The 22,847-nt window shown below is 43.6% G+C and overlaps 1 protein-coding gene across 3 annotated transcripts in view; it reads right to left on the bottom strand.

Moving 5' to 3' along the window:
* The window catches only part of LOC146798100 (cytochrome P450 2G1-like), a 437,543-nt gene that overhangs the window by 182,231 nt on the left and 232,465 nt on the right, over positions 1 to 22,847 (bottom strand). The window lies entirely within an intron of this gene.

The following is a 22,847-nucleotide window of genomic DNA, read 5'->3' on the forward strand; positions in this document are numbered from 1 at the left end:
TTTCTTTAGCAGTCCCATGGTGGTGCCTCTGAAAATGGGAACTGTAATCAGAGCACCAAAGGCAGGTCTTGCATGGTATGGAATCTGCAGTCCATGCTGTGCAGTAACTGGGGTGCATACACACAGGGGGCACAACTTGTGCTCCCTTGCATGCACCCTTGTACACAGAGCTAAGAGGGGGTCCTGTAGGGCCCACTCTCTATCCTCACTGCCAACAGTTTCAAGGGGTAAGAACCTCCATAAGACCACTGGCAGTGAGGAAAGTCGTAATATGCTTGGCTGTGCTGCAAGGCACCACCAGGTATATTGCAGCCTTCAGACCACCGCACCGGGGGATCTCTGATGCCAGGAAGTTGTGCTGCTGCCATTGCGGTACGACCGCCCATCTTTTAATCTGGCTGTAGGACTGCCACCACTGCGCCATGGTGAGTTTGGTGGTCCTCAGACCACCAAACTCAAAATTAGGCACTCAGAGGCAATATGTTAAGTATTTATGCAGTAGGCAAAAGTGCCAACAGGGATTTCCTTGGAAGCAATGTTGCAAAAGCAATTCTTATTAGTTGATGTCTGTGAGTGACATCTCAAATACAATGTTTGTTATTTAATTTATTGCTCATGGTTTAAAGAGAAAAAGACCAATCATATAAGCAGGTGTATATGTTTTAAAATTTGTATTACAATACAGCAAATCATCAAAAAAATACTCAAAAAATAATGCAGGAGTTCTGAACAAATAAAATCTCTTGATGTATTGTGTTGGAAATACTCCCACTCCCACACCGGTAAGGGTTGGTGGTAACGGGGTATTTCCAGGACATACAGTGGTAGCTTGGCTCGAGTGGTCAGGAATCAGGCACCGTGCTAAGCATACGTCATACCCATACAATAACCAGGCGTGCATCCGTTCCAAAAACGACTCTACACCGTAAAAATTATGAAAATATCTTGCTTTATCTTCTTTTTCTCTTAGTTGCTGATTAGATAAATAATACACAATCACAATATACAAAGCTTTTTAAATAGTGCAGTTCAAATAAATACTGTCTTAATGATTCAATAAATAGGGGTGATCATAAATAAGGAAGGCATAAATATAAGTGCAATACATACAGGCAATTAAATATTCTGAGGCAATAAATACTGCAAACCAATAAATATTGTGCATCAATAAATACTGTGGAACAATAAATACAGTGAAGCAATAAATAGGTTAAATACAATAAATACAGTGCCCTCAATAAATAATTAAAAGCTGACAGTGACACTTATATAATCAGATCACATTTGAGATTACTATGGGCTGATTCGGCACAGCTTGTGGGGATGTGGAAGGCTTGAGGGTGTCTACTCCCTGGCTTGGACAAGGCTGAGGCCTAAACTGAGGTAGATCAAGGGGGGAATACTAGAGACCTGGCTCTCTCACTCTACCCAACCCCTCTAAATTAGTCTCAGCTCACCCCTGGCACAGTCCAGCTGGTTCCAGCACCTCTCTAACCCCTAGAGTAGTCTCTTAGGATTCCACAGGGCCTTTGGCGCCCTCTATTCCACTTACTGCCCTTTTTCTGAAGCTCCGACGCCGCTGGAGTCGTGTCGACGCCGTGAGGCGGTTCCGGCTCGATGTCGGCGGCCTCGGCACAATGTCAGTTCTTGACGACGCCGGTAGGCGGTTCCGGATCGATGTCGGCGGCCTCGGCTCGATCTCGACCTCCGATTCGATGGCGTCGGGCAGTCTTGGCTCGATGTCGACTTCGGGCGGCTCCGGTCCGATGGCGACCTCTGGTTCGATGACGTCGGCCGGCCTTGGCTCGATGTCGACTTCCGGCGGCTCCGGAGTGCGATCTCCACTCCCGACCTCCGGTGCTCCTCTCCTCAGGTTCCGGCGACTCCGGAGTGCGACCTCACTCCCGACTTCCGGTGCTCCTCTCCTCAGGTTCCGGCGACTCCGGAGTGCGATCTCCACTCCCGACCTCCGGCACGCTTCACCTCGGTCTCCGGCGACTCCGGAGGGCGGACTTCACTCCCCCGTCGACGCCGCTCATTTGACCTCGGGTGACTTCCTTCTCGACCTCTGGTACTTCTCCGACCTCCGTCGGCGCCCTCTCTCGACCTCTGGCGGCTCCGGGTACGACGTCTGCTTTTCCAGTCAGCGCCGCTTCTCCACCTCGGGCTCCAGGTCTCCAGGCTACTCGACGTCGGACTCCAGGGAAACCAGTATCCAGGTCAGGATCTTGCTGTTCTTGGTTTCTAAGGCCTGTTCCTGCTGTCCAGGTCCTTAGGATGGTTTTTCTTGCTTCTTCCCACACAGGGCTTCAGGCTGGGCTCAGTCAGTAGGGACTAGTATCAAGGGTGGGTTTATGGACCCCACTCCAGGCACAAGTTTCCACCCCTGCTGCCTCACTCCTTCCTCCTTCAGGTTTCTGCTGCTCTCTCTTCACCAGTCAGGTGCCAACTGCCAGCTCCAACTGCCAACTCTCTGTCTTAGCTTCCCAACATTCTAAACCGCCTCCAACTGTCACAGGGCTCTGGAATGTTCTGGAAGGTGCTGGTAGGTTCCAGTGGGTTCTGATGATGTCACAGGTGGCCACCATTTTGTGCTCCAGGCCCTCAGACAGAAGTTCCAGGGGTAGATTAAATGGCTCCCTGAATCTACATCAATACTAAAAAGTCTGGTGGTTCCCAAAAAGGAAAAAATTCTAACAGGGTTTGAGGCAAAAGTGGGACAAAATAAATAATGATGAGGAGGGACCACCCAAAGGGCTGACAGGTCTAACACGCGTCCCCCCCAGCTGAAAGTGGGGAGAGCTACCCAACCCCTTGGGAGTTCTCATCACTAAGGCGGAAATACCTTGAGAGACCGTCTGCATTGGCGTGGTCCACTCCAGGCCGATGTTCCACCTGAAAGTCCATTCCCTGTAGGGAGATAGACCACCTCAACAACTTGGGATTCTCCTGAGCCAACCCCAGAAGGAAGGCTCGATAACGTTGGGGGACTACCAAGGCTCGTGACGATCCATGTAGGGGTGCCTTGGGTTCACTGTAGAGGAGGCCATCCTCCCAGTAAACACTGTAGTTCCCTTCAACGTTCCCTGCTGCCTGGGCTGCAGCCTGACGCCTCAGCCCCTCAAGGGTAGGGCACTCCCTCTGGCCCTGGCAGAATTCCTCCCTGGTCGGGCCTCCCTCCACGTGCCACTCGGCCGGTATGGGTAGGTCCTCCAGTTTGGTAACATCCCCCACCGCAGACTCCTGGTCCACCACCTCCGGTGGCCTATCCGTCCTACGGGGTGTGGACGCCGAGGCAGGCTCCTCCTGTCCTCGGTTCTTCCCTTGACTGGCAGCTGGCTGGGCCTTTGTTCCAGGCTCCAGCCGAAACGAACTCCCTCTCCGGGTAGTCGCGGACCTTGTGCTAACACAGGCCCAGTCAGGTGTACCCAGCATCTCAGTATGAGTCCGGTATTCCACCTCCTTCCAAGCATTGTGCTCCATGTCATTCCCCAGTAGACAATCGACTGGCACGGCAGGGCTTACGGCAACTCGAAGTGAACCTGCAACCCCCCCCCATTAAAAGGGAACCTCGGCCACTGGATAGTGGCCTGTTCTGCCGTCAGCCATCGCGGCTGGGTGGAGTACATCGGGAATTACCTGCTCTGGAGACACCAGTTGACTACGTACCATAGTCATACTGGCTCCTGTGTCTCTCAGAGCCTCCCCTCTTTGGCCGTTGATGGTGACCCACTGCCCATACTTTACGGTATTTGCGGGCACCTGGATCTTAGGAACCATCTCCCGTTCTCCCAGGGACACTAAAGTGACACCCGCCCACTCCCTTCCCTTAGTTAAGGGCATCTCCTCCCCGAGCACTGCACTAGCTACTCCGGGGGTCTTTCCTCCAATGGGAGGGGGTGGTCGTTTCAGGCACTTCGGATCTCCTTTATAGTGTCCAACGCCACCGCACTCGTAGCAATGGACAACCCTTGGCTGCTGACTCTGGCCAGGATTAGGGTTTCTGGGTGGGTTAGCCCTAGGGGTGAATCCTGTTCCCTTCCCTTGGAAGTTATTTTGGGGGCCTTTGGAGAACTCCTTTTTCTTTTCCCCTCCCTCTTTCTTCTGGGGGGTGCCCTGTCCGGCCTTTTGAGTATCCCCTCCAGTCCCCCTTGTGGACACCCGGGTACTAGCCCAAATGTCCGCCTCCTCAGCAAGCTTCCGGGGACTGGTCAGCTTGCTATCCACCAGGTGTTGACGCAGTTCAGGGAAACATTTCTCGAGCAGGTGTTCCTTCAGTACTAGATCAAACAACCCCTCGTAGTTCTTCACTTCACTGCCCTGAATCCAACCCTCTAGTGCCTTCTTTGCATAGTCCAGGAAGTCCACCCAATTCTGTGTGCCCAGTTTGTGACTACCCCTGAACTTCTGTCTGTACTTTTCGGGTGTTAGTCCAAACTTCCTTATGAGCGCCAGTTTCATGGTGGGGTAGTAGGTCTGCTCATCCTCTTCGAGGGCCAATAAAGCATCCCTACCAGCTGGAGGCATGTACTTGTACAATCCCCCTCCCCAGTACTTCTCTGGAACCCCATGGGCCCTTAACGAGACCTCATAGGCCGCTAGCCACTTGGCGATATCGTCACCCACCCCATAGCTAGCTACTATGTCCTTTGGCAGGTAGGGTTTGGGTTCCCTGGTGTACTCTCGTTCTTCGCTGCCACCGTTAGGTACAGGGTGTGCCCCGATTCTCAGGATCTGAAGATCTATCTCTTTCAGCCTTATCTCATGAGCCATCCTCTGTTCCTCCTTCTCCTTCTCCAGCCTTGCTAAGTCCCATGTGAGCTGCCTTTTCTCCCTCCGGTCTGTTAACTCCACTTCAGACAAGCCACCGCTAGAGGCACTGCTGCCCTTCCTGGAAGGTGTCCTGGGCCCCGCTGACAGGTTCCCCACCTCTGGTTGGTACAAACCAGCTCCCTCACTGTCGGGCTCTCTATCCCTGTCCTCCTCCTCAGCCTTGCTTTCTCGTCGTGCCTCCCCCCAAGCCCTTAAGCTGGTTTGGAGTGTACCCTTCTTTGCTCCTGGGGGACAATACACCCCCTCCCGCTGACAAAACTCCCTGAGTTGGGCCACAGTGTACGTTTCTAAATTTTCCAGTACAAACTCCATCTTGCCCACTCAGGTCAGAGGACAGTTATTTGCAGTAACAATGCAGGGGGGTACCTTTAATAATACCTCCTCCCACCACCAGAGTAAATTTGGAAAAAAAACAAAAACCCACAATTAGGAAGGCCGCTTTGAGAAAACTCCCGGTGTAGGCCTATGGACTACCCACAGTTATTGTTGAGTATACGTAGGCACAGCTCTATCCCACCACTGAACACCAATTAATGTTGGAAATACTCCCACTCCCACACCGGTAAGGGTTGGTGGTAACGGGGTATTTCCAGAACATACAGTGGTAGCTTGGCTCGAGTGGTCAGGAATCAGGCACCGTGCTAAGCATACGTCATACCCATACAATAACCATGCGTGCATCCGTTCCAAAAACGACTCTACACCGTAAAAATTATGAAAATATCTTGCTTTATCTTCTTTTTCTCTTAGTTGCTGATTAGATAAATAATACACAATCACAATATACAAAGCTTTTTAAATAGTGCAGTTCAAATAAATACTGTCTTAATGATTCAATAAATAGGGGTGATCATAAATAAGGAAGGCATAAATATAAGTGCAATACATACAGGCAATTAAATATTCTGAGGCAATAAATACTGCAAACCAATAAATATTGTGCATCAATAAATACTGTGGAACAATAAATACAGTGAAGCAATAAATAGGTTAAATACAATAAATACAGTGCCCTCAATAAATAATTAAAAGCTGACAGTGACACTTATATAATCAGATCACATTTGAGATTACTATGGGCTGATTGGGCCCAGGCACAGCTTGTGGGGATGTGGAAGGCTTGAGGGTGTCTACTCCCTGGCTTGGACAAGGCTGAGGCCTAAACTGAGGTAGATCAAGGGGGGAATACTAGAGACCTGGCTCTCTCACTCTACCCAACCCCTCTAAATTAGTTTCAGCTCACCCCTGGCACAGTCCAGCTGGTTCCAGCACCTCTCTAACCCCTAGAGTAGTCTCTTCCACAGGGCCTTTGGCGCCCTCTATTCCACTTACTGCCCTTTTTCTGAAGCTCCGACGCCGCTGGAGTCGTGTCGACGCCGTGAGGCGGTTCCGGCTCGATGTCGGCGGCCTCGGCACAATGTCAGTTCTTGACGACGACGGTAGGCGGTTCCGGATCGATGTCGGCGGCCTCGGCTCGATCTCGACCTCCGATTCGATGGCGTCGGGCAGTCTTGGCTCGATGTCGACTTCGGGCGGCTCCGGTCCGATGGCGACCTCTGGTTCGATGACGTCGGCCGGCCTTGGCTCGATGTCGACTTCCGGCGGCTCCGGAGTGCGATCTCCACTCCCGACCTCCGGTGCTCCTCTCCTCAGGTTCCGGCGACTCCGGAGTGCGACCTCACTCCCGACCTCCGGTGCTCCTCTCCTCAGGTTCCGGCGACTCCGGAGTGCGATCTCCACTCCCGACCTCCGGCACGCTTCACCTCGGTCTCCGGCGACTCCGGAGGGCGGACTTCACTCCCCCGTCGACGCCGCTCACTCGACCTCGGGTGACTTCCTCCTCGACCTCTGGTACTTCTCCGACCTCCGTCGGCGCCCTCTCTCGACCTCTGGCGGCTCCGGGTACGACGTCTGCTTTTCCAGTCAGCGCCGCTTCTCCACCTCGGGCTCCAGGTCTCCAGGCTACTCGACGTCGGACTCCAGGGAAACCAGTATCCAGGTCAGGATCTTGCTGTTCTTGGTTTCTAAGGCCTGTTCCTGCTGTCCAGGTCCTTAGGATGGTTTTTCTTGCTTCTTCCCACACAGGGCTTCAGGCTGGGCTCAGTCAGTAGGGACTAGTATCAAGGGTGGGTTTATGGACCCCACTCCAGGCACAAGTTTCCACCCCTGCTGCCTCACTCCTTCCTCCTTCAGGTTTCTGCTGCTCTCTCTTCACCAGTCAGGTGCCAACTGCCAGCTCCAACTGCCAACTCTCTGTCTTAGCTTCCCAACATTCTAAACCGCCTCCAACTGTCACAGGGTTCTGGAATGTTCTGGAAGGTGCTGGTAGGTTCCAGTGGGTTCTGATGATGTCACAGGTGGCCACCATTTTGTGCTCCAGGCCCTCAGACAGAAGTTCCAGGGGTAGATAAAATGGCTCCCTGAATCTGCATCAATACTAAAAAGTCTGGTGGTTCCCAAAAAGGAAAAAATTCTAACAGGGTTTGAGGCAAAAGTGGGACAAAATAAATAATGATGAGGAGGGACCACCCAAAGGGCTGACAGGTCTAACATATTGACTATGTCTTTTAAAGTGTAATCCAACATACTCTGTACCCACTTTAATACATGAAACTAAAGCATGTCTTTTGACAAAAACATGACTCTTATGTGTGTTGTCAATTGTCCAGAAGAAAGATAGGTTGTGAATCGACGTTTGTGTCTCACATGATGAGCATGAATATAGCATGTTAGATCGCATTCTATTACATCGTGTTCCTTTACAACGCGGTTGTTACAATGACCGCGTTTCTAGAACGCGATACCTTTACAATGCAAGTCATTAGATTGACTTGCTGTAGGGGGTGCGCTGGACTTATAGTATAATTTACTATTCCAACTCCAGCCTGCGCGACAGTAGGGAAGGTGTTGGAATAGTAAATCCTACTATTCCTTATGTTAGAGCGCCCCCAACTGCAAGTCGATCTAATGACATGCTTTGTAAAGGCATCGCGTTCTAACAACACGGTCGTTGTAATGACCGCATTGTAAAGGAACTGCGAAGTAATGACTGCGTTGTAAACGCTGTCTCCCGATGAGCAACCACAAGACCTTCTTCATGACTGTGTGAAGATGATAGATCCCCCTTTAAAAGGGGACTGAGCTGTAGTACAAACCCGAAATTAGTTTGTATCTTTAAGCATACATCTGCAGTGAACCGAGAAGCGGAGTCAAGGGTGGTGCTCATAGATATGGGAGGATAGAAACCATCACCATATTTAAAAACCATCAAAACCAGTATATCACATATAAAGAGTTCCTGTGAGGAGGGAAGGTTGTGCTTAACATGCAAAATAAAGAGAAAATAGTTAAAAAGACATATTATACATAGGACATTTGTTTGCAAGGTTGGTTGCAAAAATATTGCAGACAGAGAAGTAAGTTAAAACCATAGCCAAAGGTGTGCAATGATGAGGGTGATTTATGATGTACATTGTTACGTTAAGTGCTTCATAGAGTACATCTGCGCTTACTATGAGGTCGTAAAGTTGTTATTTGACTCTGATAGACATGGCACTGGAATGGTAAGTAGATCTGGTCCTGAAAACGGAATATTCAGTGATCATTGCAAAAGTAAGAAACATGAAATAGGGATTTTATGATGATATGCCTTTTCCCCGGAGGGGTAATGAACGTGGGTACTCACAATGAGAATGTGTGCCCAGGAAAAGAACTAGTAACATTCAGAGCCACGGGCTTGGCGATTTACATATAATTATGGATTTGCCACATTTGCTGTATAATCCATCACCTGCCACATAATCTACAACAAAACAATTGTGTTTCTAGTTTGAAAAGATCAGAAGCTACAATAAATATAGCAACTCAGGTTCCTGGGTGCTGGAAGGGTTTTTGTAAAGGTTTACTGGTCATCTTCCAGTTGCTAATTTTTGTATTTTAGGTGTTACATTGCTACTAATTAAGGTTGCCTCTATTCTCAGACACTGTTATCAGATGTAAAAATAATAAAGTGATACTCTCACAAAATGTGCTCCATTATGCCTCATAATCTGCCTCTTCTTGCTCCATAATTTTGTCAAACTTGCCGCATAATTAGGCCATCCTTTGCCGCATAATTCCTATGGCCCTAGTAATATTCAATTAAGTTTATAGTGAGTGAAGCAGGAGCTTTCAATGATTCAACGTGTGAAGAAATAGCTGAAAGATAAACAATTGTAAGTGGCGGAGGTAGTCTGGAAGTTTGCCTGATGCACATATTTATTGCCACCAAAGCGGTATGGGACTCACTCTAAAAGTGTGACGCGCTGAGGAGACAGTGGGGACTCAATGGGCTAGCCGGCCAACCGCTACATAAAGTTAAAATCATCATGCTTCACGTTAGTATGGTGATTCTTTAACTGCAGATGGAATTACAAAGAAATTGATGCCGACTGATTAGGGTCATCGATGCTGAGTGGGGATTTAATCAAGAAAAAACTGAAAGGTGCTGGTTGGTATGTATACTTAAATTACTGGGAAAAGTGGTCCCACATGAAGCAAACAGGTACCGTGGCTATTTTATATTACCAGGGTTGCTCAGAGTGGCAGGAGTCATTGTGATCGAAACGATATAACAAGCATTTGCAATGCAATCGGTCTCGCAGTTGTGAAAGTTAGATTTTTTGGCATTGTGAATAATTTTGTTTGTTATTTATGTTTATTTGTGTGTATTGGAGTGTGAGTGGATGTATGTTGTTTGTAGTGGAATACTGTGGTTTGATTTGGAATTGTTAGTTGTGGAATTGTGTGCAATATGTTTTGTCTATGTGATTAATAATACTTTTTTGTGAAACTTTTAGCTTGGTGAGGGTGGGTGTGCTGGAGTGGGTATTATGTTTTCTTTTTGTGTACCCACTTCATTTTCGCATGTTTATATTAAAACGAATAATAATTAATCATATTATAATTAATAGTTTGATGTATGGTGTCTAACCAACCTTATTAACAGAAAAGAATACACGTGGGAATGCATTTGCATGGCTAACTAAGATGTGAACTAAGTTGTATGCATATTAATATGATAAACGTTGCTTTTGTGATGTTATTGTAAATTTGTGCTTATATAAACAAGTATTAACGGCTTTAAATGATGCATATTGCTAGATAAATGCACACACATATGGGTATTAGTAAGGGGATAACACTGTTTTAATCATTTCAATGTATTAATTACGTTTTTGTGTTTCTTTGCTTAAGTTGACCATTTGGGCCTGCCATAAGATGGCTGCCGACTGAATCTGACTGTATTGAATGACATCAGTAATGGGAGAGGAGAAGTGTGCCTGCGCAAACTTCAGCAGCCGTGCCCCGCCGGTGAACTGTCAACACTGTGCTCAACAAGGCCACCCTGGGCGAAGCGCCAGTCCTCCTAAATATGAAACAAAAGATACTAAAGACTAATAAAGTTGTCATGCCTTGACCTATTGAAACTTTTCCCGTATGGGAAATTCATCGAATGTTTCCTGATGCACCAAGATGAACTTCAATGGTCCAATCAGGGACCCTCAAAATTGTATTTGATACTTTCGCAATGTACATTTTTGTATAAATAATGGTAGACTAGAGAGGTAACGTTGTCGTCATTTCCAGTTTCCTGATGTTATGCTGACGGAGAGGACGGTGACTCTGCATGATAGAACTGAACTTTGACGAATTGAATAGGTAAATATGACAAAGATGAGATTGAATTATTAAGATTTAACCTGCATTAAATTAGATAAAAATTAATTGAATTGATTTATGTGTCGGGTTGTTATTTCATTGAAATGTATTATTGAATAATTTTAGAGTGTTAAGGTATCATTAAACTGAATTCAACTAAATGATTCGATCGACCCTTTAGATGGAAGGGATGCTAAGGGTAATATAGGGAAAGTGGTGTTTCCTTCCAGAGCAGTGTCCGGAAACAATGTCCTCTTGTTAGGTGCGGACAGTTTGATAGAATGAATGTTGGTGTTATGGGCCCCACCAGCGTATGATGTGTGTGCGTGCGTGTGACTGGGAAATCATTCTGTCCGTGGTAATAGGGAGGAATTGAGAATCCTGAACTGCGTCAGTTTTATGGTAGCTAGAGATGGTTTTTATTGTTTTGGTTTAATGATTTGCTTGTATATAGCTTATTGATTATTGATTGGTATTGATATGTGTACTAACACTATATGTTGAAGTTGTATTGAGTTTTATGTAGTGTGGACGGCTTCAGGGACGTAGGAAGTCGGTGACAGTTCCGTAGTAGGGCAGAGGCAAGCACTGCTCTCTGGAAAGGTGGAATTGTTGGCCCTGTATGTACACAGGGGAAATGTGTAACAACTGAAGTTGCGCATCGCATTGTCTGGGTTCGATTCGGTAGCACCGCTGTATGCTACCATTAGAAAAAAATTCTGTGTGAGAGAAGTGTGTATGATAGCGAAGGTTACCTGTGAAGTTCTGGTCTTAGGTACCAGGGATCCTATTGGCATTCCGATAACGCTTATCACTAGAAAGGCAATAGGTACTCTCTGAGCTTGTTAGAAGGACAGGGCAGAGGTAAGCGCTGCTTTGTTAACGAATGCAATAATTCTGTAGTAGGACAGACTGTTCGCTGTTTTCGTAAAAGGCAGAATTCTGTGTGAATGTACTACATTTTTCTTGTATGAACGTGCGTGAATGTAAAGGCATTCCGGTTAATTGTGAAACTCTAGTTTTATTTCTCAGGAGCACTGCGTCTCCAACTATGTGTCTTAATTCTGGAGAAACAGTTAATTGATGCTTGATAGAAGGGTGAAGTAGAGGGATGTGCTACTTTATCAACGTAAGTAACGATTCTGTAGTAGGGCAGAGGTAAGCGCTGCTCTCGGGAAAGACGGAATTCTCGTGAGAAAGGTCTATTGCTATTCTGTGGTTAGCGAAGCGGACAATGGAGATGTTTATATGTTGTAACTAACTGAATTGTAGAAATTGAAACAAAGTCTACCGAGTTTTGTAAAGGAGGGGTAGACAGGAGACAGGAGTCAGGAGCAGGAGCTGCTACAGCGACTGCTGACGTCAGGAAGACCGCGCTGGGATTGGACAGTGAGTCAGAACAACAGAAGCGCCCTGATTGGTGCGTTATTGTGTGCCGCGCAGGGATTTGGAGAAGTACAGGGTGATGTAAACGCTCCAGGATTGGTGCGTTAGTGTGAGTCGCGCTGGGATTTGAGATTGTGACAGTGACGTAGACGCTCCGGATTGGTGCATTAGTGAGAGCCGCTCTGCAATTGGATAAGAGATCGTACAGTTGTAGAGAAGACTAGGGATTCACGGAAGACAGGAAAATTTATTATCATTCAGTAGAAAAGAAGAAAAAATCCCTGTTTAGTAAAATAAAAGGATGGTTTGTGAAGGACAAAGAGATTGTGACGAGAGAAGGACAGTTACTTCCTCCGACGAAAACCCCCGCATCCTTCATGGTTGCGAAATACGGATATCATACTTGCATTTGGTTAGACAATTGGGTGAAATATACTAAAGATGACGGAGTTCTAGCTTTTCCAGAACATGGCTCATTTAATTTGGCAATATTAAGAAATCTGCGTGAGCGAATGATGAGTTTAGAACCAAGACCTAGACCGACACAGTTCGAAGCACTGACTGAGTGGGAAGATGAGATGCATGAGCGAGAAAAACAGAGAAGTGGCAGTAGATATAGATATATGTTTGGACGACAGTATGATCGTGAAACTCATAGTGATCGAATGAGAAGGTGGCGAGACGCAAGTATGACTGAAGGACTGTTTCCCATAAGAACTGCAGGAGAAACTGAAGGGAGAAAATGTGTAGGAAAAAGACATAATGTGGAATCAAGAAGGTATGGAGCGAATGAATCAGAGGATAATGTTCTAGATGACATGTTTTATAAAAATCCACCACCATACAGACAAGAACCAGATGCTATGACCCAAAGTGCCCCAATGAGAGAAACCCTGCGAATTATTAAGACAGAAGTTATGACTCCAGAGGTGAAAGGAAGTAATTCCATTAGAGAAGAAGAGAAAGAAAGGGAAAATAAGACCCATAATGAAAATTCTATGGAATTAGCAAAAACGACACTAGAACTAACTGAGAAAATAAGAGAATTGACCAAGAATCTAGAAGCAGTCACAGTTCCTTTAACAATAGGTCCAGTAATGCCTATTTGTGAGAAACCGAAAGAAAGCGAACATTGTCTAACAGTTCCTTATGCGAGCAATAGACAGGCTGAACATCCACTAATGAGAGCAAGGGAGAATCCCTGGAGACATACAATGAGTGAAATTGAACCGAATGTATCAAATAACCCATTTTTAAGCCCAGATTGTATAGAAAGGAACAGAATGGCAGTAGGATCAATATTAGAACCACAAAGAATGTCAGAACCAGGAAACATAGAAAAATCAGCAGGAATAACTACAGATGAATTGAGCGAATGTTTGAAGGGCTTGCAGGGAAAGGAAAAAGAATCCCAAACAATTGATGTGGCCAAGCTACGCATGGTACTAGAAGAATTAATAGTAGGGACCATTCCCACAGAGAAGTTGAAAAATTACCAGAATGAGGAGCTGTTATTTTTGTGTAAAAGCATCACATGGAGAGCAAAAAATCTACATGACGGGTTAGAAGAAATACCAAGTGAAATGGGAATTGACATGGACAAGGTAAAAGCTTTACAAAAGCCTTACTGAGTGGATTTCACTGAAAAGGATATTGAAAACATGAATACTACAGGACGAATAGGACAGATCAAAGACATAATCACTTTGTTGAGAAAATGGGGAGATGTGGATAAATGGAAAAGTAGGTGGTATAGAAAACGAGATGATGCCTCAGATAGAACTTTTCCAGCATTCCCCGTGAGAGTAAAAGAAAAGGTAGTGACAGAATTTCCCATGAGAGAGATTCCAGGAGGGGGATATGTACATGTCCCATGGACAAGACAGGATATTTTGTCATTTACAAATGACTTCCCTCGATTGCGAGAAAAGCCCGTCGAGTGGTACAGACAAGTGGACAAATTTGTTAAATTGTCAAAAGTACTATGGATTGATTTGAATAGCCTATTTGATATAATAGTACCAGCAGACTTATGGACAGAATGCAAAATAGTGATAGATTGGCCAACCTAGGAATACCCAAGAGATCCTAAAACAGGAGCACCAGACCCCGAAGTAATGAAGAAATATGAACAAGTTATGGTATTTCTGAAAAACAAGGTACCTCCCAAAGAAACAGACTGGGTAAAAATAGATCGAACACATCAGGAAGTAAAAGAATCAGTCCATGCTTACTACGAAAGACCAATACTAGCTTTCAAGCAGTTTAGTGGAGATGAGAATCTTGGTGAAAAGGATCTGAGTCATTTTGTATACAGATTTGTATATGGTTTACGTCCTGAAATTAGTGATATGATAAAACAGCACACTGTTGATTGGCAAAGCAAGAAAAATGATGAAACACTGAGACATGCTAAATATTTTAGTGATGAGATTGAGGCGAAGCAACGAAAACTGAAGGAAAAGGCAATGTGGGCACAAGTGAAAGTCGCAGAAAGACAGGAAGCTCAGTTAGTTGAAAAAGCAAACAACTCAGGAATTAAACAGAGATTTGGCCCAGGAAAGGGGAAAGGTAACATAGAAGAAGCTAAAAAGAAGTTTCCATGCCACAATTGCGGTAGGTTAGGGCATTGGAAATCCGAGTGTAAGTTTCCTCCAAGTACTAATAATGAAAATCCATCATTGAACCCACAGGTGCAGAATGAGGTGAGTGGCCAACAGCAGCAACAGCAGAAGGCTGTTAATCTACAGAATCAGGTGCCAAAACCACCTTTACCACAGAGCAGAAACACCCAGAAGTATAGTAACAAATCGGGATTCTACAATGAAGAACAGGTAAACAAAATGCCACGTGCAAGCGCTGTTTCACAGTATTGGCTGCGGAGTGATGAGAGTGATTCAGAGGAGAATTATTGACGGTGCCGAAGGGAGAAGAAGAGTGCGTGCTTGGCGCAACTCTAGAAATAGATCAGACAGGACCATTTGTGGATGGGAAGGTTAATGGTGAAAACATTACTTTTCTAGTCGACACTGGAGCTACACGATCAACTGTCAGGTCATCGGATGTAAAGAATCTTCCTCTTTCGGATGAAACAATCCAAGTAGTTGGTGTGTCCAACACACAAATTAGAACGTATCTTACAGAACCAGTACAGGTCAAAATAGGGAAATTTTCAGACGTGCATCGTTTTGTGGTGTGTGACACCAGTCCTGTGAATTTGCTAGGAAGGGACTTAATGTGTAAGATGAACTGCACCATATTTTGTACTCCAGATGGAATAGCATTCGAAACACCAGATGAGGATGTATTGTATAAATTGTATAAAATGACCATAGCTAACAGAGAGAATGATGTTACCGAGACATATGCCATATTCAATCCCAATGAATTGCCACCAGAGTTAAAACAGACAGTAAAAGCAGAAGTCTGGGACTTTACTGGAGAAGATGTAGGACTTATGAGAAATGTAGATCCAGTAAAAATTACTGTAAAAGAAGGAGTAGTCTATCCGAACATCCCACAATACAGGCTGACACCTGAAATAATTGAAGGAGTAACTCCAATAATTGAGAAAATGATCAAGCAGGAAATTTTGAGGGAGATAATGAGCAGTCCATGTAATTCACCCATAATGGGACTGAAAAAGCCTAATGGAAAGTTCAGAATAGTGCAGGATTTGAGAAAAGTAAGCAAAATTGTTGTGTCATGCTGTCCCATCGTACCAAATCCATCAGTGATTTTGTATCAGATTCCCCATGACGCAGAATGGTACACAGTAATTGATTTGTGCCATGCTTTCTTTTCAATTCCTTTGCATCATGACAGTCAGCAAATTTTTGCATTTCGGTTTGAAGAGCGTATTTTGGCATGGTGCCGAATCCCACAGGGGTATACAGAGAGCCCCTCAATATTTAATCAGTTATTGAAGAAATCTCTGGAGAGTCTAGCAATGCCTGAAAATTCAGTTTTGGTCCAGTATATCGATGACCTACTTGTGGCATCGAAAACACGTGAAGCTTGTGAAACAGACACAATAGCTTTGCTGAATCATTTGGCAGACGGAGGATTAAAAGTATCACCGACAAAGCTGCAATTTTGTAAGAAAGAAGTACAATACCTAGGACATAATATTAAGAAAGGGTTGAGAAAGGTGACAATAGACAGAATCAGAATCATCAAAGGAATGAGAGCCCCTATGACACAAAGAGAAGTGAGAATGTTCCTAGGAATGGTTGGCTATTGGCGTCAGTGGATCAGCAATTTTTCCCTGATTGCCAAACCATTGGTAAAATTGACAAAAAGTGAGGTAAGAGATCCCATTGAATTAAACAAGGAAGAATTGGCAGCATTTAAGAAATTGAAGGACAGTCTATGTGAAGCACCTGCCCTGGGTATGCCAGACTATGAGAAGGAGTTTGAGTTGTATTGCAGTGAGAGAAACGGATGTGCACTCACAGTGTTAATACAGAAACATGGAAGATTGAGGAGACCAGTTGCACATTTTTCGTCGATGCTTGACCCAGTAGCTGTAGGTTTGCCAGGATGTCTAAAAGCGGTAGCTGCTACATGCCGAAGCTTAGAGCAAAGTGAAGGAATTGTGATGGGGTATCCATTGAGAGTGTTTGTACCTCATGATGTGGCGATCCTTTTAACAAGGAGTCGGACACAATACATGTCACATAGTCGGCTGACTAAGTGTGAGAAAGTCATTCTAGGTGCAACCAATGTGAGCCTTGAGAGATTTGTGAATGTGAATCCAGCCACACTATTACCGGATTCTGAAAGAGTGGAGGTAAGAGATGAAGTTGATCATGATTGTTTGGTTGTGCTTGACTTTTGTACGAAACCAAGACCAGACATAAAAGATTTACCATTGTCAGAAAGTGACTATGTGATGTTTGTGGACGGATCTTGTTTGAGAACGGATGAAGGATTGCTGAGTGCAGCATATGCAATATGCACAGTCGCAGCAGTCATGGAAGCATCACACTTGAAAGGAGTTAAATCTGCTCAAGTAGCAGAACTAGTGGCATTGACGAAAGCATGTAAGATTGGGAAGAATGTGAGAGTGACTGTGATAACTGACAGCCAGTATGGCTACAGAGAGGTTTCCTGACCTCAAGTGGAACTCCTATAAAGAATGCAGAAGTGGTTGGAAAATTACTTGAGGCAATACAGCTGCCTAGAGAATTGGCTGTTGTGAAATGTGCTGCTCATGGTCAAGGTAGTGATTATATCACTACGGGGAATCGGTACGCCAATGACATGGCCCAATATTGTGCACAAAATCAGTATTCAATCAATCGGGCAAAGGAAAGGGAAATGTCTTCTTGCTCCTTAATGTTTACTAACGTTGTGGGAACATGGGAAGAAGTGAGACAGTTGCAGGACGAGGCAGGAGATGAGGAAATGAAACTATGGGTAAAAGCAGGATGTGCACCAAGAGAGAAAGATCTTGTGTGGGTCTATCGGGATGGAAGACCAGTAATGCCTGATAGCATGATGTCAACCATGGCACGGATGTATTATGGCCAGGGACACCTAGGGAGAGATGCTATGATAATGGCTTTTAAGCAAACCTGGTACAATGCAAAGTTCAGATTGGTAGCAGAGAGTCTTTGTCAAAGATGCTTGATATGTCAGCAATACAATCCTGGAAGGAAGACAGTGGTGAGCCTAGGAACAATAGGTCGAGAAGGAGGACCTTTCACCAGAATGCAAATAGATTTCATTGAAATGCCCCTTTGTAATAGGCTGAGGTATGTTTTGGTGATAGTCTGTTTGTTCTTCAGGTGGGTGGAGGCATTCCCAACAAGAAGAAATGATGAAATAACATTGGCTAAGCTATTGTTAAGAGAATTCATCCCAAGGTTCGGGTTCCCAGTGACCATCGAATCAGACAGAGGAGGACACTTTTATAATGAAATTATGAAATTGATATGTGAAGCATTGAGTATGCAACAAAAACTGCATTGTGCCTACCGACCAGAGGCTTCTGGTGTGGTTGAACAAATGAATGGTACCATCAAAAACAGAATAGGAAAAATGTGTCTAGCCACGGGTATGAAATGGCCTGATGTCTTGTCTCTAGTCCTGATGACAATCAGATCTACTCCAAACAGAACTACAGGTTTGAGTCCTCATGAAATTAGTATGGGACGCGCCATGAGACACGTGTTTGTACCAGTCAACAAATTGATGACTATAACTGATGACATGGTTTTGGATTACTGTAAAGGCCTGGCTGACGCAGTCCATTCTGTGTTTCACCAGGTTGGAGCGGATGCCACCATACTTGAAAGGAAACCGGCCCATGATCTGAGCCCAGGGGACTGGGTGAGAATAAAGGTCCACAGAAGAAGAAATTGCTTGGTTCCAAGGTGGGGAAGGCCAAGGCAAGTTATACTGACCACAACAACTGCTGTGAAGTGTGCTGGACTGAAGAATTGGATCCATGCAAGTCACACTTTGAGAGTTCCAAATCCAGCAGACAGTATTGGCAAAGAATATTTTGATGATTCAGAATATAGTGCTGATGAAGATAACGAGAATTCAAAGACAAAAGAAAATCTTGAAAGGGGGGAGAAAGGGCCAAGACTAGCTCTGATTCCACGAAGTGATCCCCTGAGGAAAAGACTGCAGATTTCAGATACAAGTTCAGATTCTGGAGACGAGCAAGAAATACCAAATACCAGTAACGAACACAAAAAGAAGAAAAGAAAAGAAAAGAAAAGAAAAGACCACTCCAACAGAAGTGACATTTACCCCAGATTAGAGAGTGGGAGAAGTTCCACCTGAAATAATTCTTGAAGGTGAAGAAGGGACAGAAATAGAGAGAGAGGGACAGATTTCTGCGGAAAACCCCAGAGGAGGTGTAGGGAAAACCAACACTGAGTTAGGTGAAGGGACAAGTAGAGCAGGAAGATTGCGTGTCGGAGACCCGAGGAGGGACAGAAGTAGGGCAAACACAAGAGGTGAAAAAGGAAATTGTTGGAGAGGAAAAGCCAATTGAGATAGAATCAGAAGAAAGTGAAAATGAGATACCTGAAGATCGAGTTCTGAGAAAGAAAACTTGGATCGAGGAGAGAAACATTAAAGAAGGCAAAACAAGAAGAAATGCTAAAGGAGACCTTTGGCCAAATAAGATAAAGAGACTGAGATATCGATTGACACGAGTTAATCCATCAAAGGCTGAACAAGTGAATGAAGTGTCAAGTCAGAACAAAACAAAAGAAAAAGAGATAAGTGTGTCTGAAGAGAACAAAAGAACAAGGAAACCAAACCAGAAGTATACGTCGCCAGAATGGACGTATGTGGCACTGCCTGAACAAGGAGAAGAGGTAGATAGTCAAGGAAATCCAGAGGAGGCTTTGCTGAAAGTGGTTGAGGAAGAAGAAGCAGCGGGAATACTGAGTGTTATCTTGTCCGACATTGAAGAAGAAGCGGAGATTCAGGAATTTCTGTATTTGGATGACAAGAAGGAAGTAAAAAATGATGAGATGCCAAACTGAATAATTCCAGGAAAGGCATTTTGTGAAAGAAAATTAAAAGACTAAAACTAGAAAATAGAATGACTGGAATAACCTGTTAGGTGCTCAGTGCCTTAAGGGGAAAAACCAGTAGTGGAGTAGAAGAGGCAAAGTCGAAAGACACGGTCCATTTAACAAGATGGCTAACATAGATGATAATAAGAGTAGATGTACCTTTATGAAAAGATGGTGCAAGATGTGTTGTTGTTGTACAGGATTATTAATGCTTCTTTGGAGCATACTTGCTCTACTGATCACTTTCAAGGTAACCTTAGATACATTAGAAGGACATACTGAAAATATGACTAACATAGGGAAGACTTCCCAAAAGGTAGTTCCAACTAGAATAAGTGATGAACATTTACATAAGGATAGGTCTATAACTGATTTCTCTAACAATGTATTTTCAAAATTATTATATGAATATAATATATTTGAAGACAATGGATGTAAGGGATTGCTACGTATGTATGCAGTTACCTGCCTCTGTTTCAAAAGGAGTGACTTATCATCACCTTTCAGCAACTTATGGAATATCATGTAGCATGTTAATTAGTATATTTTATAATGTAGGTAAATTAGAATATTCTTTTTCTAATGTTGATAATATTCTTGAACAAGTGCCTATGAATAATGAATTAAACCCAGCTAAAACTGCTAAAGTATTAGGTGAAATTTTTATAGAAACTAAAGAACTAACATTAGAATATATTTTTAGAAACAATTTAACTTGTAGTTTGAAGAAAGAAGAAAAGACATTCTTAGACATGTTGAGGAAAGAAGATTAAAAATGCACAGAAAAGCAGAAGGAAGTAAAATGGATAAAACAGTTTGGGATATAGAGAAAGAAAAGGAGTTGAAAAATGAAGCAAGTCCAACTATGGCTATAGATACACCACAGAAAGGCAAATTATGTATTATGAGAGAAAGATCCCAATATGATTATTATTTTATAGGGACTAGTGAGTGCCATGATACATATTTTATTGCAACCGGATGGGGATTTAGAGGCGGAAATGATCCAGTCTTACCTGGATTGTATTACATTTGTGGGAACAAGGCTTATTATCGATTGCCAGACCATTGGTATGGCATATGTTATATTGGCCTGGTCTTTCCAAAAATCTTTCATATGGATAGAGTAGAAAATAATGGACAAAATAATAAACTAATGAGTAGTAGGAGAGCAACTTGGGCAGAAATTGTAGGTGATATTTTTGGAGCCTTGATACCAGCAGTGGGAATATCTTTGAATGCAAATAATATTCGGAAACTATCAACAGTAGTGGATCGCTTGTCAACAAGCACCGCTGAAGGATTCTTATTGGTAAATACTGAAATGGTTGCCATGCGTGCTATGGTAATGCAAAATCGACTTGCCCTTGATATCTTATTGGCAAAAGAGGGTGGAGTCTGGGGAATGCTGAAAGTTCAACATTGTTGCACTTACATTCCTGATGAAAGCAAAGATCTAAAAGTTTACATCAAAAACATCACAGAATTGCATGATGAAATAGTACCACTGGAGGTTGAAAGTATCTGGACTAAAATTAGCAATAAAATGGCTGCTATTAAGAATTTCGTAGTTAAAGTAGGTAGTACCTTTATAGGTAAAATATTGTTTCCACTAACGTGTGTAATTTTCATATTATTGATACTTAGACTAGGATGTATGTGTTGTAGACATAGTAGAAACAAAAAGAGACTTAAACGAGAAAATATTAAAAAGAAAGAAAAGAAACTAGAAAGAGAATTTGAGGAGATAGAATTGGAGGAGTGGAAGGAGAGTATGTATGAATCAGAAAAAAGAAAGAATGAAAGGGAAACCGAATTATAATTTGAGCAAGAAAACATTTGAATTTCCGTAAAAGGGGAAGATAACATTTGTGGGTTTTGTGTTTTTGTGGTGATAATATCACCAAAGGGGGGATTGCTGGAGCGGGTATTATGTTTTCTTTTTGTGTACCCACTTCACTTTCGCATGTTTATATTAAAACGAATAATAATTAATCATATTATAATTAATAGTTTGATGTATGGTGTCTAACCAACCTTATTAACAGAAAAGAATACACGTGGGAATGCATTTGCATGGCTAACTAAGATGTGAACTAAGTTGTATGCATATTAATATGATAAACGTTGCTTTTGTGATGTTATTGTAAATTTGTGCTTATATAAACAATTATTAACAGCTTTAAATGATGCATATTGCTAGATAAATGCACACACATATGGGTATTAGTAAGGGGATAACACTATTTTAATCATTTCAATGTATTAATTACGTTTTTGTGTTTCTTTGCTTAAGTTGACCATTTGGGCCTGCCATAAGATGGCTGCCGACTGAATTGAATGACATCAGTAATGGGAGAGGAGAAGTGCATCTGCGCAAACTTCAGCAGCCATCCCCCGCCGGTGAACTGTCACCACTGTGCTCAACAAGGCCGCCCTGGGCGAAGCGCCAATCCTCCTAAATATGAAACAAAAGATACTAAAGACTAATAAAGTTGTCATGCCTTGACCCATTGAAACTTTTCCCGTATGGGAACTTCATCGAATGTTTCCTGATGCACCAAGATGAACTTCAATGGTCCCATCAGGGACCCTCAAAATTGTATTTGATACTTTCGCAATGTAAATTTTAGTATAAATAATGGTAGACTAGAGAGGTAAAGTTGTCGTCATTTCCAGTTTCCTGATGTGTGTGCGTGTGACTGGGAAATCATTCTGTCCGTGGTAATAGGGAGGAATTTAGAATCCTGAACTGCGTCAGGTGTACTTGGTCCCAGGTCCACAGGACAGCATGGACAGCACAAGACAAGCATGAAGTGAAAGCAGAGGATGTGCTGACAAAGGAGCAGCAAGTATATTAGAGCGATGTTGGAATCAGCTAATGGTAAATTCAGATAGGTGAGGGGCAGGTTTATATTCTGTTAAAGGTAGATGCAACTGAAGCAATTGCTCAATGAGTGAAACTCCTGCTACTCCAATCTGAGCCTAACGTGTTTGTCATCTCGAGTGGGCCAACTCAGCCATTCGTCCTTCTAGTGTTGACAAACTGAACGACCTGCTATTTAGAACTCACATAAACTGCAACTAAGCTTCAAAGAAAACAGTTATTTATTTTGGAAAGTGTGACCAATCAGTAACAAATGAATTTCTGCAATAGAATCATGTGTACAGAAAGCCTCTCTATTATTCACCCACAATCCCGTTTTTTGTATTAAATAAAAAACACATGCAGCTCCGATCATGTGCATTATACATTTTAACGCAAATGTTTGTATTTTGTGTGCCTTGTGTTAAGTACTGCAGGCCGTTAATTATTAAGGCTGCACTTTCTATGAAGTTTCTAGGGATATTTAGTAACGTGCTGTAAGCACATGGCTCCTGTAT

Source organism: Triturus cristatus, chromosome 9 (genome assembly GCF_964204655.1).
Source record: "Triturus cristatus chromosome 9, aTriCri1.1, whole genome shotgun sequence".
NCBI classification, from domain to species: domain Eukaryota; kingdom Metazoa; phylum Chordata; class Amphibia; order Caudata; family Salamandridae; genus Triturus; species Triturus cristatus.